General features: G+C 41.0%; 1 pseudogene; it reads right to left on the reverse strand.

Annotated features, from left to right (window-relative positions):
* Window positions 1-5924: 5924 nt before the first annotated feature.
* Window positions 5925-9321, reverse strand: LOC107146523 (annotated as a pseudogene).
* Window positions 9322-16114: the final 6793 nt, after the last annotated feature.

Consider the following 16114-nt stretch of genomic DNA (forward strand, 5'->3'; position numbering starts at 1 on the left):
TTTTGATTCTGATAGTCTGAACTGTGTTTTAGGTCAACATGTTTCCAAGGAGCAGTGATTATTAAATTTTTATTTGATTATACAAATAAGACACAAATTCATTCATTCTTTTTTTTTTTTTGGTGGTGCTGGGGGTTGAACCCAGGGTCTCTTACATGCTGGGCAAGCACTCTTCCAATAAATCCCATAGATCCTTTAATTATCATTAACTTCATGACAAGCTATGGTGATAACAAATCACTTAGGAATTCAACTAAATTTGGAATCATTCAAGAGTTGGGGTATACAGTTCTTTGTGGTTTCTAGAAGGTACAGTGTTTTCCCACAACATAGCAGCATCTAAGGTCACTCCTGGACTGAGCTGCCACCTGGGCTCCTTCTCTGGGCTCACCACTTCTGCAGAACATCATGGAAGAGATGGACGCTGGTGTCCTTTTAAACTCTTCTGCTTGGGAGGCATCACTCGTGGTAGTTGCAATTTCCTTTTCTTTGACTATTTGTCCCAGTGGCAAATATTTGATTCTATTATTGCTAAACACTATGCATAGAAACAAAATAAAGACAAGGATTATTTGGGATAAGGGATCCAAAGTCACAGTGAGTCAATTTAAAATTAGAACTTTTTTTTTTTTTTAACAGTCACTCTTTTTGAGAAAGTTTAGCCATAAATTGAAATAGTGTCTAAAATGTTATTTTTTTTCTCTAAAGTGATCAGGTTTTTAAAAGGCACACCCAGGACCTAGTGATAGCATAAAAACATCATCAGTTTGCACATTACTTCAATAAGTTTATGTTATTGCTTCAACATAAAACAATAAAACAGGCACATATCTTGAATTAAATATTTGAGTCATTTAATTTTGTGTCATCATAAATTATTTAATTTGTGTTCATAATAAAATATAGAACTGGCTGAGTGTCAGTACCTGTAATTAACTATATAAATAATTAAACAAGTAGGTGTTTGAAAAAATATAATCATATCTTAAGGTTTTTATTTTAGAGTAGCTTTATTTTTTTTAATATACTTTTATTTTACTTATTTATTTTCTGTGGTGCTGAGGATCGAACCCAGGGCCTCCCCTGTGCTAAGCGAGAGGTCTATGGCTGAGCCACAACCCGAGCCCCTAGATTAGTTTTATCTTTATGCAGAAATTCAAAATGCAGAGATTTCCCCAGTAGCTTCAACTGGTTTTTCCCTTTTATGACTTATGTGTTACCATCTCGGATGTGTTAACATCTTAGATGATTTGTCATGAAGAACAAATACTGGTGTTACTGCTAAATGAAGTTGTATTTCCTTTGGATTCTCAGTTCTGCTGCTTCCTGTTCAGGACCCCATCCAGGACCTCACATGACATCTTTGTCTCCATAACTCCTCTTGGGTGACAGTTTCTCTGACCTTCCTTGTTCCAATGACCTTGACAGTGTTGAGGAAAACCTGTCAGGTATTTTTAAAGATTGTTCTCCATTGGGGTTTCCTTGTTTTTTTTTTTTTTTTTTTTTTTTTTTTTTTTTCATATTTAGACTGGGCTTGTGGGTTGGGGGAAGCAGGTCACAGAGGTGGAGAACTGATCTGTTATCTCATGTCCTCAAGGTTAATGTCATGTAACTGACTCTGCTCCATTGGCTGAGGTTGTGTCTTTCACTAGTTTCTCACTATGTAGTTACTGTTCTCTACATATCCTCATTATCTGGGTTTTCTGGAGGAAGTCCCTATGCAGTGCCCACACTTATAGAGTAGGGAGTTAGCTTCATCTCCTCGGTGGACAAGCATCTGCTTCAATCATCTGGAATTCTTCTGCACACGAGGTTTCTAGGTGACCCCATTTGTTTATGTGTTCAGTCCAGTGTGGACGTCTGGATAGTAACTTTAAGCTGTCGTTTGTTATCAAATTCTATAGTATTTTGTTGCTCAATTCTTTCCTGCTTTAGCCATTGGGAGTTCTTTCCTTTGCCGCTGGTTGTCTTTTAACATATTTTCTGTTTTTGTCCCAAATTCCTTTCTTATACTTGAAGGTTACCCTGACTCATATATTTACTGTCTCAGTTATAGTATTAGCCACTTGTGTAAAGAGCCTTAGCTCTTTTTATTAGAAAGTGATTTTAAAAGCTTTTATCTGGCAGCTGAATGTGCTCATTGCATCTTGACCCTCAATGCAATGTAAGGAAGTGTATGTGTGTTATAATCCACCCCCCCCACCCCCGTTATAAATGTGTTTATATGGAACCATCTGTGTTTGTACTAAGATAAACATGAGTTTATATTGATCTGCAGTAAGTGGATTCTTATCCATTATGACAGAGATCCCTCTTCCTTCACTCCTTGCTTATCTGTAACTTCTCACTCCAGCTGTGAGAAACCTGGGTCCTAGCTTCTGTCATGTAATTAATTCACTGTTTGTTTATGAGCAGTTAATTCATTATTGTTCCCTATTACTGGTTGTGACATAATAAGAAACACACATTTGGTATCTGTTCTCAGTTCTTGGTGCAGAGCTCCTAAAACCCTCATATTCCCCAAGTAATAAGGGTATGAAAATAATCTTTTGTCTTTTTTTTAATATTTATTTTTTAGGTGTAGATGGACACAACACAATGCTTTTATTTTTATGTGGTGCTGAGGATTGAACCCGGGTCCCTCCCATGCTAGGGGAGCGCTCTACCACTGAGCCACAATCTCAGCCCCAATCTTTTGTCTTAATAACATTTGTTCTTTGACCTTGGTTCCTTACGCAGAACTCCCAAATTGTCTAGAATCTCCTGGTGGGAGGAGGATCTTTGCTCTAATAAGGACTCTTGATGGGCTCTAGAGCAGCTTCAGGTTGTAGGATGGTCATGAGAAAGACCAAGCAATGATTAAAAGTTTGGAACTTTGAGTCTCCCGCCCCACCCTTTGGGGAAAGAATCTGGAGATTGAGTTAATAATCCATTATATCTACACGATTTCATCCATTTCTCCATCAAATTCTGTAAAAAAAAGTGACTTATAGAGTTTCTGAGTTGCTGAACACCACCATGCACAGGGAGGGTGGTGCACCCCAACTTCATGTGGACAGAGGCTCCTGCACTAGGAACCCTCCTGGGCCTCATCCTGTGCATATCCTGACTGTAATTTTGTCTTTTCTAGAATGTCATAAAAGGTGGGCCATACAGCCTCTTCAGCCTGGTTTATTTCACTTGGCAGCACACCAGCTAGGATTCATGTTGTCTCTGTGTAGGTTTCTGATTCATTCTTTTCTATTCTATGTTGATTGTGCATTCAGCTGTGGAGGGACATTCTGATTTTTGATCTGATTGGCATCAGCAGAGCTGCTGTGCATAATCCTGTTTTTTTTTTTGGACATGATTTTTCAGAGTACTTGTTTAAATGCAAAATTTGCCTATAATTTTATAGGCAAAATTTGGGGGCATAGATTAGACTTCTTTTGCTTTGGAAAGACCTGGCACACTGTTCTCCCAAGTGGCTGTGCCACATATTCTCCTGGCAATGCCTGAAAGTGCTGGTGTCCTGCATCCTGCAGCTGTTGACGCACTGCTATTTCTTGGAGTGTAGCAGTTCTAACAGCTGTGCCATGCGACCTCAATATTATTTTAATTTGTGATTCTCTAGTGATATGCAATGCTGAGCATCATTTTGAATAATTATTTGCCATCTTTGTATTTTCTTTAGTTATATGTCTGTTCAGATATTTACCAATTTTATTTGGGTTTTTAGTTGTTGGCTTTTAATAATTCTTTGTGTATTTTGAACAAAAATTCCATTTCAGAAATGTGTTTTGTAAATAATGTATTTGTCCGTGACTTATCTTTTTGTTCTCTTTCTCATGGAATATAAAAAATTTAATTTTTTGTGTGTAGTGTTGGGGATTTAACCCAGGTCCTCACACATGCTAGGCATGTGTTCTACCACTGACTTATAACCCATCCCAGTCTGGCATCAAATTTTCAATCCTCCTGCCTCAGCCTTTTGAGCAATTGGTATGATAGGCATGCAACACCCCCACTTAAATAAATATTTAATAATAAAGACTTATAAAGTCCACGTTATCAATATTTTTCTTCTGTCCATTGGCTTTTGGTATTGTGAGTTGAAACTCATCACTAAGGGCTGGGGATGTAGCTTAGTATTAGAGAGCTTGTCCAGCATGTGTGTGGGCCTGTATTTGATCCTTAGTACCAGAACACACACACCACACACACACACACACACACACACACATTCTCATCACTAAGTCTAAGATTACATAGATTTTCTTTTAGAAAATTTTCAGTTTTCTCTTAGTTTGTTTATGAGCCATTATGAGTCAATTTTGGGGCCACTATGAGTCAATTTTTGTAGGAATTTCAGTTTATGTATACATTAATTTCATTCAATAATTTTCAAAAACTTGTTCAATCACCACTATTTGAAAAATCATGGGTAATGCATTTCATTTCAGTTTGAATTTCCAAAATCATGGTCTTAAATAAACTAAGTATAGTATTGAATATCATTCATTTCTCAGGAATTCTAGGATGGGGTGCATGTGCACCACTGAACTGCAGCATCCTGTGCTGAGCTCCAGTGACTACCAGAGGGTGCACACCACCTTCCCAGACCTGGCTGTGTAATAATACGAATATGGTGGTGAGATAATGCCAATGTGTCATCTATATGCAGCCTCTAATGCTAATGAATTATCTCTAGTGACCTTTGATGTTAATGTATCCACAGGTGGCCTCTGATACTAGTACAGTGTCCATAGAGTGACCTAGAACACTAATATAACAGCTGCCACATGGTCTTTAATGTTAATATAATGTCCACACTGTGGCCTCTAATTCTAATACAATATCCACACTGAAGCATCTAACACTAGTTTAATAGCTTCCTGTGCACTTTGAGATTAATATAATGTTCACACTTTGGCCATTAATACTAATATAATAACCACATGGTGATCTGTAATACTTGTATAATATTCATGCAATAGCATCTAACATTAATATAATAGGTACTCTTGGCCTTTCATATTATATAATATTATATCCATATTGTAGTATATAAAGTTAATGTAATACCTGCCTGTAGTCCTTAATACTAATATAATATTCATACTACAGTAGTATAAACTAATATAACTGCTAGAATGTGGCTATACTATTAATATAATATTCATACTGTGACCTCTAAATATATTATTATGGCTCTCCTGTGGTCTTTAATATTAATACAATATCCAAACTACAGAATCTAACCTAATATAATACCTTCCCTGTGGCTTTGATATTGATGAAATGTTCATATTTTAGCAAGTAAAACTAATTTAATAACTTATCCTGGTTGTAGTAATACTTTGATATCAATATGAAGCAAGTTAAATTAATACCATAGCTTCCCTCAGACCTTTAATGTTAATATAATATTCATGTTATAATATCGAAATCTAAGAAAAGAGATGCTTTGTAGACATTTGTACTAAAATAACAATTTGTTTACAGGACTGTGGTCTTCAGTACTAATGTTATATCCATAGAATAGCATCAAAAACCAATAAAATAGCTGCATTGTGGCCTTTCATACTGAGATGTTATCCAAATTATGTCAATAAAAATGACATTATAGCTGCCCTACAGACTTTAATACTCATGTGAAATCCACATTACAGCATCAAAAATGGATAAGCTTGCTGCCTTGTGGCCCTCAATACTGATACAGTATCCATATTATAGCTTAAAAAATGAATAGTGTGACTGCTTTGTGGTCTTTTGTACTGTATATAACAAAATCCATGTTATATACTTATGGTGTTTAGTTATTAATGGTATATTAATAGTACAGCATCATGAAATAACTTAATATATACAGTGTGGCCTTTAATGCAAATATGTTAATTATGATAGCATTTATTTTTTATTTTTTTTAATATTTATTTATTTATTTAAAGTTATAGATACATCTTTGTTTTAAAATCTCATCTGCCAATTTAGCGTTTTCCACCAACTTGGGGAGCAGAAGCCTTCACCGGTTTCACAGTCTTTTCTTAGTTACTGCCTTTGTGGGAGACTTAGCAGCAGCCATTGCCGTCTTTTTAGATGCCTGCTTAGCCTTTTTTGCTTCCTTGGCAGCTCTAATAGCTTGCTCTCGGTGAGCCTTTCTAACTTCTGGTTTCTGATTCCTCTTGGCCATGATATCCGCAAGGGATGCACCAGTGATGGCCTTTTGAAATTTGACTGCATGTCAGGTTCTCTTCTTTTGAATTCCTTCTGACTGGCCCTTTTTGTGCTTTCTTCTGTAGAGGAAAGTCCAGTTTATCTGCCTAGGATTCCTGTTGGATAGGAAAGCCGACTCGCATTTTGCATTAAGAAATTGGAAAACCTTTCCGTCGATCCTGGCATAGTGCCTCCTATGTCTGGGGTATATCTTGTACCCTGGAGGGGGGAGTCGTCCCCTCTACCCTGGGTGCGGTGTTCAGAGCTCCCCCACGACACCCAGGTTAGAGGGACCTTCCCCCTGGAGGCAGGAGTCCCCTCTACCCTGGGTGCGGTGGTGTACAGAGCTAGTTACAGAAATGCAAATTAAAAAATGAGATGAGATACAACTCCCTATCCATGAGTATGGCTCTCATTAAAAAAGGTGGAATAACAAATGGAGGGGATGGGGAGAAACAGAAATCCTTATTGTCTGCATGGCTGATAACAATGTAAAAGGGTGCAGTCCCTTTGGAATTACAGTGGCACACACCTGTAATCCTGGCTACTCAGGAGGCATAGGCAGGAGGATCTCAAGTTTGAGGCTAGCCTTAGCAACTTAAAAACTCAACTCAAAAAATAAAAAGTGCTGGGGATGCATCTCAGTGGTAAAGTACCCCTGAGTTCAATCTCTAGTACCAAAAAAAAAAAAAAAAAGTCCTTCATTGGATGAATGGATACATACAACATGATCTATCTATACAATGTAACATTACCAAACAATAAAAAGGAATAAAGAACTAATAGCAGTGACAACATGGATGAAGATGGGCCAGAGAAAAGAAGTGAGTCATAGAAGACCATGTATTGCATATTCCACCTGCATGAAATGTTGATAAAGGGCAAATCCATAGAGAAAGAGTAGGTTGGTGGTTGCCTGGGGCTGGGGAGTGGCTGTACATGGGCAGGAGGGACAGACCCTACTGAGATGATGAAAATGTTCCAAGACTGTATTGTGGTGATGGTGGCACAAGTCAGTAAATTTACTAAAACTCATTGACATCTATGCTTAAAATAGTGAAAATTTATGCTATAGAAGGGGGAGAAGAAAAAGAAGGGAAGAAGAAGGAGGAGGAGGAGAAGAGGAGGAGGAAAAAGGAGGAAATATTTTCCAAAATGTCCCTAGCAAACCACTGGGCCAGGCTGTGGCTTGGGGTATGGCAGGTACCAACTAGCTTGGGCTCCCATCCCTGGATCTGGGGCTGTTGTCCCACATGGGCTGTGGGTAGGGGGCGCTGTCTAAGGAAATCAGCATAGTGCTGGTAGAAGGGATGCCAGTCAGGCAGCCACCAAGCTGCCGCTGCACCCAGGACTGTCTGCTTGGGACCACAGCCTGATGCTGAATTCTCGGACCTGTTGTCCACACGGTGACTCCTGCTTCTCTGTGCAGTATGAAACAAGGAGAGAGGGGATGTGGAAGAATTACTTCCTGAAAACCTGGCTTCCCCCAGTGGAGACCAACTGTCCCGGTTTGCCTGGGATGGAGTGGTCTCTCAGGATATAAGACTTGATATGTTTAAGCTGGGAAAGTCCCAGGTGAACAGGGAGGGTTTGGCCACCCAATGACTTCATCAGGGAGAGAGACGGAAGTGCTCCCAAGGAATTGGAGCATCAATGGCAGGTGACAGCACAGAAGGTCGATGGGTTGCTGCATGTCTTGTAGGAAGGCACACAGAGGACCACTTTGGATTTTTATTTTTTTTGTCAAAAATATTGAACCCAAATATAAATAAGACTACTGATGTAACTACCCATCCATAGGAAGTGCAGAGGACTGGGGGGTGTGCAAAGTGACTATAATCACCCAGTGCCTCAACAGATAAATGTGAGGGAGGGGAAACAGATGAAGAGAAGAAAGAACCCATGGATGAAAAGACTTAGAAGCATATCTACTGATTGCAATGGCTGCATCTTGTTTAGATACTGATTTGAACAAACTGATAGACAAGAGAGAGAGAAAATTTAGATCCTAACCAGAGCCGGGTATGGTGGCACACATATGGAACCCCACCTACTTGGGATACTGAGGCAGGAGGACCCCAAGTTTGAGGTTAACCTGGATAACTCAACACGACCCTGTCTCAAAATGAGAAATAAAAAGAACTGTGTGTGTAGCTCAATAGTAAACCACTTGCCTAGCGTTTATGAGCCCTGGGTTCATCCTTACTACTGCAAAAACAAATAAAACCCCCAAATCCTAATAGGGTATTTGGTGATATTAAGAAATTATTGGAGGCTGGGGTTATAATTCAGTGATAAGAGTACTTGCCCAGCATGTGTGAGGCACTGGGTTTGATCCCCAGCACCACATAAAACTAAATGAACAAAAGAAAGGTATTATGTCCATCTACAACTAAAAATATTAAAAAAAAAAAAAAAAGAAATTAGGGCTGGGGATGTGGCTCAAGCGGTAACGGGCTCCCCTGGCATGCGTGGGGTGCTAGGTTTGATCCTCAGCACCACATAAAATAAAATAAAGATGTTGTGTCCACCGAAAACTGAAAAATAAATATTAAAAAATTCTCTCTCTCTCTCTCTCTCTCTCTCCTCTCAAAAAAAAAAAAAAAAAAAAGGAAAAGAAAAATAAATTATTGTAGGCTAAGTGCAGTGGCACATGCCTGTAATTCCAGTAGCTCTGGAGGTTGAAGGAGGAGGATCACAAGTTCAAAGCCAGCCTCAGCAACTTAGCTAGGCCCTACAGCAAGACCCTGTCTCTAGATAAAAAATAAAAAGGGCTGGGGATGTGGGTCCATATTAAGCACCCCTGGGTTTAATGCCTAGTACGCCCCCCCCAAAAAAGAAGAAATTATTGGTATAATATCAAATTCCAGTTATGTTTCTTAGCTTTTGGAGATTTATCTTGAAATACTTACTGTGGGGACCATGTGACATCTGGGTTTTGCTTCCAAATGGTGTAGGGGTGGTGGTGAGGATAATGCGAACATGGCCCTTGGGTGACCATTTTGGAGGCTGAGTGATGGGTGTGAGGGTTTATTTAACATCCTCACTTTTTGCAGCGCTGACCTGCTTGATAACTGACCCTGGAAAGGAGAGGCCAGTGCTACTGTCCTGCCTGCGCAGCACCATGAACCACAGGTCCCCTCCCCAGTCAGCTCAGGGGATGCATTTCATCACAAATAGGCTGGTGTTTCCACCGAATTTAATTTCACAGATCAGTGAATCTTCCAAAATTTTAGGTGAGGAACAAAGTCATTTTTCATTTTGCCAAATTAAAAAAAAAAAAAAAAAACAAGACCCAAATGTTGCATCTCCTTCCAGTGTCATTTCGTAAAAGAAAGAGCACATACATCCTAATAACATCATTTCGGAAGAGGGTTGGCCTTTCCACTGGACACAATTAGCATAACGAACAAGCTTGCTCTGGTGTCCCTGTTTTCTCAGTTCACCCTGGATCTGGCTGCACACATACCCTGGGGAGAGGAAGGAGGCGTGGCTGGCTGGCTGTTCCTACCCTATTTCCTGCTAATGAGAACGGGGCTTGGATCATCTGTGGTCATAATGTGTAGGGTTTTGTTTTTATTTTTATTTTCTTGTAGTGCTGAGGATCAGACCCAGGGCCTCTTGCATGGAACCCCACCTACTTGGGATACTTATGAGCACCCCGCTGTGGGGCCACACCCCCAGCCAGCATGTACAGGGCTTTGATGTCATCAGCTGGTCAAGGGGTACAGGCAAGGGTTCCCCAAAATCAAGTCCTCAGGGACTCATGAATGTACATCCCTTTTCAAAGACTTCTTGGATCTTGTCCTGGCTGTGGGGTAGGTCAGGGAGGGGAACTGCCATGTGGGTTATTAGAATGAATTGCTTTTTACCAGAGTGGAAAAGAATAGATGGGCCCAGAGTAGCAAGGGTCTTTCTGTCTGTGCCCAGCTGACACGGAGTCCCCTTTGTGATCACAGCAGAGCAGAACCATGAGCATCAAACGCCCTGTGGTATGTCCTTGAGGCGCTGACTTCTCATCTGCTCTGATGAGATGCATCTCTCTCCTGCAACCCATCTGCAAGAGGGTTTGATATTTCCACAAGATAACATATTTCTGAATCAAATAAGAGGGTCTTTTTTTTTTTCCCCCTGAAACTTGGGAACATGAGAGACAGATTGTTGAGGGTGATGAAAATATTCTGAAACTAGACTGTGGAGAAGGTTACACAACATAAGAGTGTGCTGAATGTCACTAATGGCAAACCATGTGCATATTTTACTACCATGAAAATGAATGGGGCTGGGTGGTAGAACGTTTGCCTAGCATGTGTGAGGCTGTGGGTTCAAGTCTCAATACTGAAAAAAAAAAAAATAATGAAAAAGAAAAAAAATCAACCAAAAATGTGTAAGGAGATGGACATGTTAATTAGCTTGATTGGCTCATTCTGCAGTGTGTACATATATCAAAACATAATATGCCATAAATGTTTATAATTCTTATTTGTCAATTAAAAATATACTTCTGCTGTACCCACAAATTCCCAAGCAGTTGTTGGCTGGGTTCCTCTGGGGCAGAGCCTTAAAGGAGGTAAAATTTTTTTTTAAAAAATTCCACTTTAAAAAAAAAATTATTTATTTTTAAATTGTACACAATACCTTTATTTTTGATTATTTGTTTTTAATGTGGTGCTGAGGATCGGACCCAGGGCCTCACACGTGCTAGGTGAGTGCTCTACCACTGAGCCAACCAGCCCCAAAGGAGGTCAAATTTTAAAATATCAGAGATGAAAGAGACTCTACAGGACATGTAGTCTCTCCCTCATTCCACAGATGAGGAGGATCCTGAGGTTCAGGGTGGGAAAGTGATGTACTGAGGCTTCTCAGGAAATTAGGAGAAAGGGGTCTTCACTTTACCTGTGAGCTTTGCCCTCTACCACGTGCTTTTGGTCCGGTGAGGGCAAGGAGAAGAGTGCCTGCATCTCCCCTCTTTTCAAAATAATGGGCTAAGACAGAAAGACCACCAACTGGTTGTCTTTGTGTCAGATGTGGCCACCAGGCCTAATTTTTGTATTGTTAATATTATTTTTTTTATCAAGTTAAACAGTCTAAGAATGAATTGTCAGCATTTGAAAATCATGCCAATTCACACGAAAATCCAGGCTTCCAGTTTCTTTTAACAAATAGAAAGCTCTGACAGGATTGGGCCCTCGTATTTGGCAAGGATGGGAGCTGACAGGAGTGTGCTCTTTCCAGTGCTCCACGGTCACGGCCGCGGCCATGGCCACTCCCAAGGCCTCACAGGAGCCTCAGGCTTGTATTGCTTTCCTAACAGCAGCCTGCTTTAGCCCCCTTTTTTTGATTATTTGTTTGTTTGGTACCAGGCGTTGAACTCAGGGGCACTCGACCACATCCCCAGGGTCTCACTGAGTTGCTTAGCACCTCACTGTTGCTGAGGCTGGTTTTGAATTTGCAATCCTCCTACCTCAGCCTCCCAAGCCTCTGGGATTACAGGCATGCACCACCACACCTGGCTAAGCCCCTTCTTTTCTTTTCCTTTCCCTTCTCCTTCTTCCCCCACCTCTAATTCTCCTCCTGTTTCTTCTTTTAATATTGGGAATTGAACACAGGGGCACTGTACTACTAAGCCACATCTCCAGCCCTTTTATTTTTATTTGAGACAGGGTCTTATAAGTTCTCCAGGCTGGCCTTGAACTTGTGATCCTCCTGCCTCAGCCTTGCTTTAGCCAACTCCACTGCTTGCTTATCCTGGGAGGATTGGCCTCCTAGCCTCAGCCCTGGGCTGGAGAAATGCAGGTCTCTGATGGTGGTTTTGTAGGAGGTGTTTGGGCAGGTGGTGCCTTGCTTACACCTGGAACTCCATATCTCATTCTCTTCTGCTCCATCTACACCATGGCCTTAAAATACCATCAGCCAGCCTTGGCTTCTGTGCAGTTCCTTGCTTTTAAGAAATGTTCCCATTTTTTTTTTTTAAATTGACCAAATTACATTATCGTGTGCATGTACAAATATGTGACAACAAATCTCACTACTATATATAATTATAATACACCAATAAAAGCATCTGGAAAAAAGGAGAAATGTTCCCATTTACAGATGGGGAATCTGGAGAAGAAACAAGCAGAGGGACTTGTCCCAAGCTGGAACCAGCACTGCACCTGAGCGGATGAGGCCATGCAGTCATCCTCCAGACCATGAGATACTCCTGGGCCTTAACCAAGGATCACATTCCCCCACCTGCTCCGGCAGGGATGAGCCTTGAAAACCCTGTGTTGAGTGAAGTAAACCAGACCCCAAAGCACACTTCACATGACTCCACGTGTCACGAGGCACCTAGGACAGGTGCATTCATAGAGAAAGGAGATTAGGGGTTACATGGGCTGGAGGGAGAGTGGGACAGGAAGTCTTTGAGTGGGTTTGGAGTCTAATGGGTTTGGGGTGATGAAGAATTCTGAAAATAGTGGGGATGGTTATACAACATTGTGACTGTAATTAATGCCACCAAATTGTACACTTAGAAATGGCCAAAATGGGGCTGGGTTGTGGGACAGCAGTAGAGCACTCGTCTAGCACGTGCGAGGTCCTGGGTTTGATCCTCAGCACCAAATAAAAATAAAATAAAGATATTGTGTCCATCTATAACCAAAAAATAAAATATTAAAAAAAAAGAAATGGCCAAAATGGGATTGGGGGTATAGTTCGATGGTAGAGCACTCACCTAGCATGTGCAAGGCACTGAGTTCCATTCCCATTACTGCCAAAAAGAAAAAAGGAAAAGATTAAAGTGGCATATTTTGTTTATATGTAGACATATATACATATACTATGCACAGGATATGTACACATATACATATAATGTGCACATAATATATACTCATATTACACGTGCATATATTATATATGCATACACATGTTATACATCTAATATAATGATATAAATATATGTTATATACTTATATCTGCATGCAATCTACATATGTATACGTAATATATACATGTTATATATGCAACATATACATATTACATATTTTATACAATATACATGTTATATGTGCATATATACATCATATGTATAATATACACATATGGTTTTATATAATGTATACATGTTATATATTAACACATTGTATAGTATGTGCATATAATGTTAGTAAAATATAACAGATATAATTATATACATCTTTATATTATATGCATATTTAATAATCATTTGGGCGGGGGTTGTAGCTCAGCAGTAGAGTGTTTGCCTAGCATGTGCAAGGCCCTGGGTTCAATCCTTACCACCACATAAAAATAAATAAAATAAAGGTAATGTGTCCAACTACAACTAAAAAATAAATATTAAAAAATAATAATCATCATACATTGTATCAAATACTTTTTGTGTACATAATTGTATCTGTTGTATTTTATATACATATATTTGTGCATATATATATTATATAAGACATATACATATAAATATCTATTTATCTACTTATCTACCTATCTTACTACAGTGAAAAAAAATAACAGAATGTCATCCAAAGCAGCCTGGGTGTCTCTGGAAGCCCACATGGTATGGCTGTACGATCTTCCCAGTAGCAGTACTACATATGGGGCCAGGAGATCAAGAGGGAATGAAACCATACATGTATCTGAGACACCAGCAAGGAGGTGGTGACCTTCTCCCTCCAGCTCTGAATACCCAGTGACCCTGGCTTGCTGCTCATGTGTCACTTCACCTCTGCTGCCTGTCATTTGTGCTCACGCCATTTCTGGTTCATAGTCCTCAGCGCAGCTGAGTTGCCTCTCTTTCAGGGTGACGACTAGAGGGCTTTGCCTTCACCCTTGGCTGTGGGCATCAGGCATCACATGAGCAGGAATCCTGTCTGGGTTTTTGCTTCCTCAGCACTTAGCACAGTGCTTGGCTTGCAGTAGGCACTCAACAAATATTTCACTAACAAGAGTAGATGCTCAAAGGAAAGGTGTACTGGGGGACCTGAGAGTCATGGACAGTCATGTGGTTAGCCCTCCCCACAATCCCCAGCTTTCTGGCTTGCTTTAGCTAGACTTATTTTCTTCTGCTTGCAACTGTATTTCCATGATGTAGCCTCTCTGAATCTGTTTCCTCATCTGTAAAATAAGGGTAACAACTGTTACTTGCAGTCACTCATTTTAATGAAGATTGTATCAGCAAACTCAATCAGTATTCACCATGATGATGAGGAGGAGGAGGAGGGAGAAGAAGAAGGGACCATGTGTATTTATGTCTGATTGCTGCCACCATAACAAATTATCACGTACTTCATGATTTAAAACAACTCATATTTATTTTCTTACAGCTCCAGAGATCAGAGGTCCAAACCTTTGGCAGGGCTGTGTTCCTTCTGGAAGCTCTGGGACAATAAATGTATTTCCTTGCCTTTTCTGGCTTCTAAAGGCTGCCTCAATTCCTTGGCTTGTGGTCCCACATCATAAGCACTGTCACACCTCCTCTGACTCTGAGCAGCCTTCCTTCCTCTTACAATCCTTGTGATTGTGACAGGCTCCCTGGCTACCAAGCCTGCAGCTGGCCTACTGTTCCCTGCCGAGAAGCAGTGGAGCAGCCCGGCAATGGAGCCCCAGAATGGTGGCCTGAAGGGTCCAGCACAGGGGCAAGCATGGCCTGGGCTGCATGGAGCCCACTATGCAAACTCGGCAGGCGGGCCAGTTGCTGAAGGCCAAGGCACACGAACCTGTCACCCTTTGGTGGCCAGGTCTGTGCATAGCTTGTACAGTCCTGCAGCCCGGAACCTGCAAACGCAGACCATCCCATGACCTCAATCTCCCACTTCCTGACCTGTAAGAAAAAAATGGGAGTAGGGCAGACCCGAATGGAAGTTGGGACTTGAGAGTTGACCGATAGCCTTAGTGTGTTTCCAAATCCTAATTAGCATAAATGTGGACTATAGCATTGGTCCTTTTTAAAAACCCTAATTAGCGTAAGTTTGGACCAATGGCTGTGACCCAAGGGCTATATAAACCCCTAGACTAGTATTCAGAGGAAGAACACCTGGGTCTTTTCTGGCCCTGTGGCTGCAAAGAGTGCCGTTCCTGTTTGTAGTCATCAGTAGATCTCACTGTTAGACTGGCTCATCCTGCTCCATGGATTTCATTCTTTGAATTCACATAACAAGAAGAAATTGAGGCTGAACTCCTGGAGGGTCTGTTGCAGCTCTGGGGGGCTTGGCTCACTGTTAAGAGCTGCAACACTTCTCTGAGGCCTGCAACCTTAGGCAGACCCCACCCATCAGCAGAAGCAGAGAAACTCCAGTCTTACCTGCAGGCAGAAGCAAGGAATCGAGTTTCATCTCAGATCTTTGGCTTCAATAGCACCGGGCCCAGGTGAATAACCCATGATAGTTTGCCCTCTCAAGGTCCTGCAAAACCTCTTTCCCCATCTAAGGTAATATTCACAGGTTCTGGGATTAGGATGTAGATATCTTTGGGGGTCATCGTTCATCCTACCACTCCATGTGTCTAAAGTTTTGTTTTCTAACTATTTGTGTGGAAGATACCAAGAAAAGTAAGTTGTCCTTCCTGTCCTCAACTGGTTTACAATCCTGTTGGGGAGACAGTGATTACCCACTGACTCAGGCAGCATGGTCAGTGCTGCTCTTGGAAGGCAGAGAGGGTGGATCGTGTTGATGAAGATGGAGATGAACATAGGATGCTTTTTTCTTCCCCAAGAGTTTCCTCTCCTAGGGGCAACATCCACAGGAATGATGACTACTGACTACATGCATCTTGTCCCCTGGAGGAGTGTGATAGAGCATCCCTGCCTTCTAACACAGGAAGGAAGAACCTTTGGGAGAGGCGAGGAGGAGTCTCCTTACTCGATCAGCCAAGGTCTTTCCCTTCTGCTTTTCTGATGCTTTGAGGCATTTCACTCAGACTC

The sequence above is a fragment of the Marmota marmota genome, unplaced genomic scaffold (genome assembly GCF_001458135.2).
Source record: "Marmota marmota marmota unplaced genomic scaffold, marMar, whole genome shotgun sequence".
NCBI lineage: Eukaryota > Metazoa > Chordata > Mammalia > Rodentia > Sciuridae > Marmota > Marmota marmota.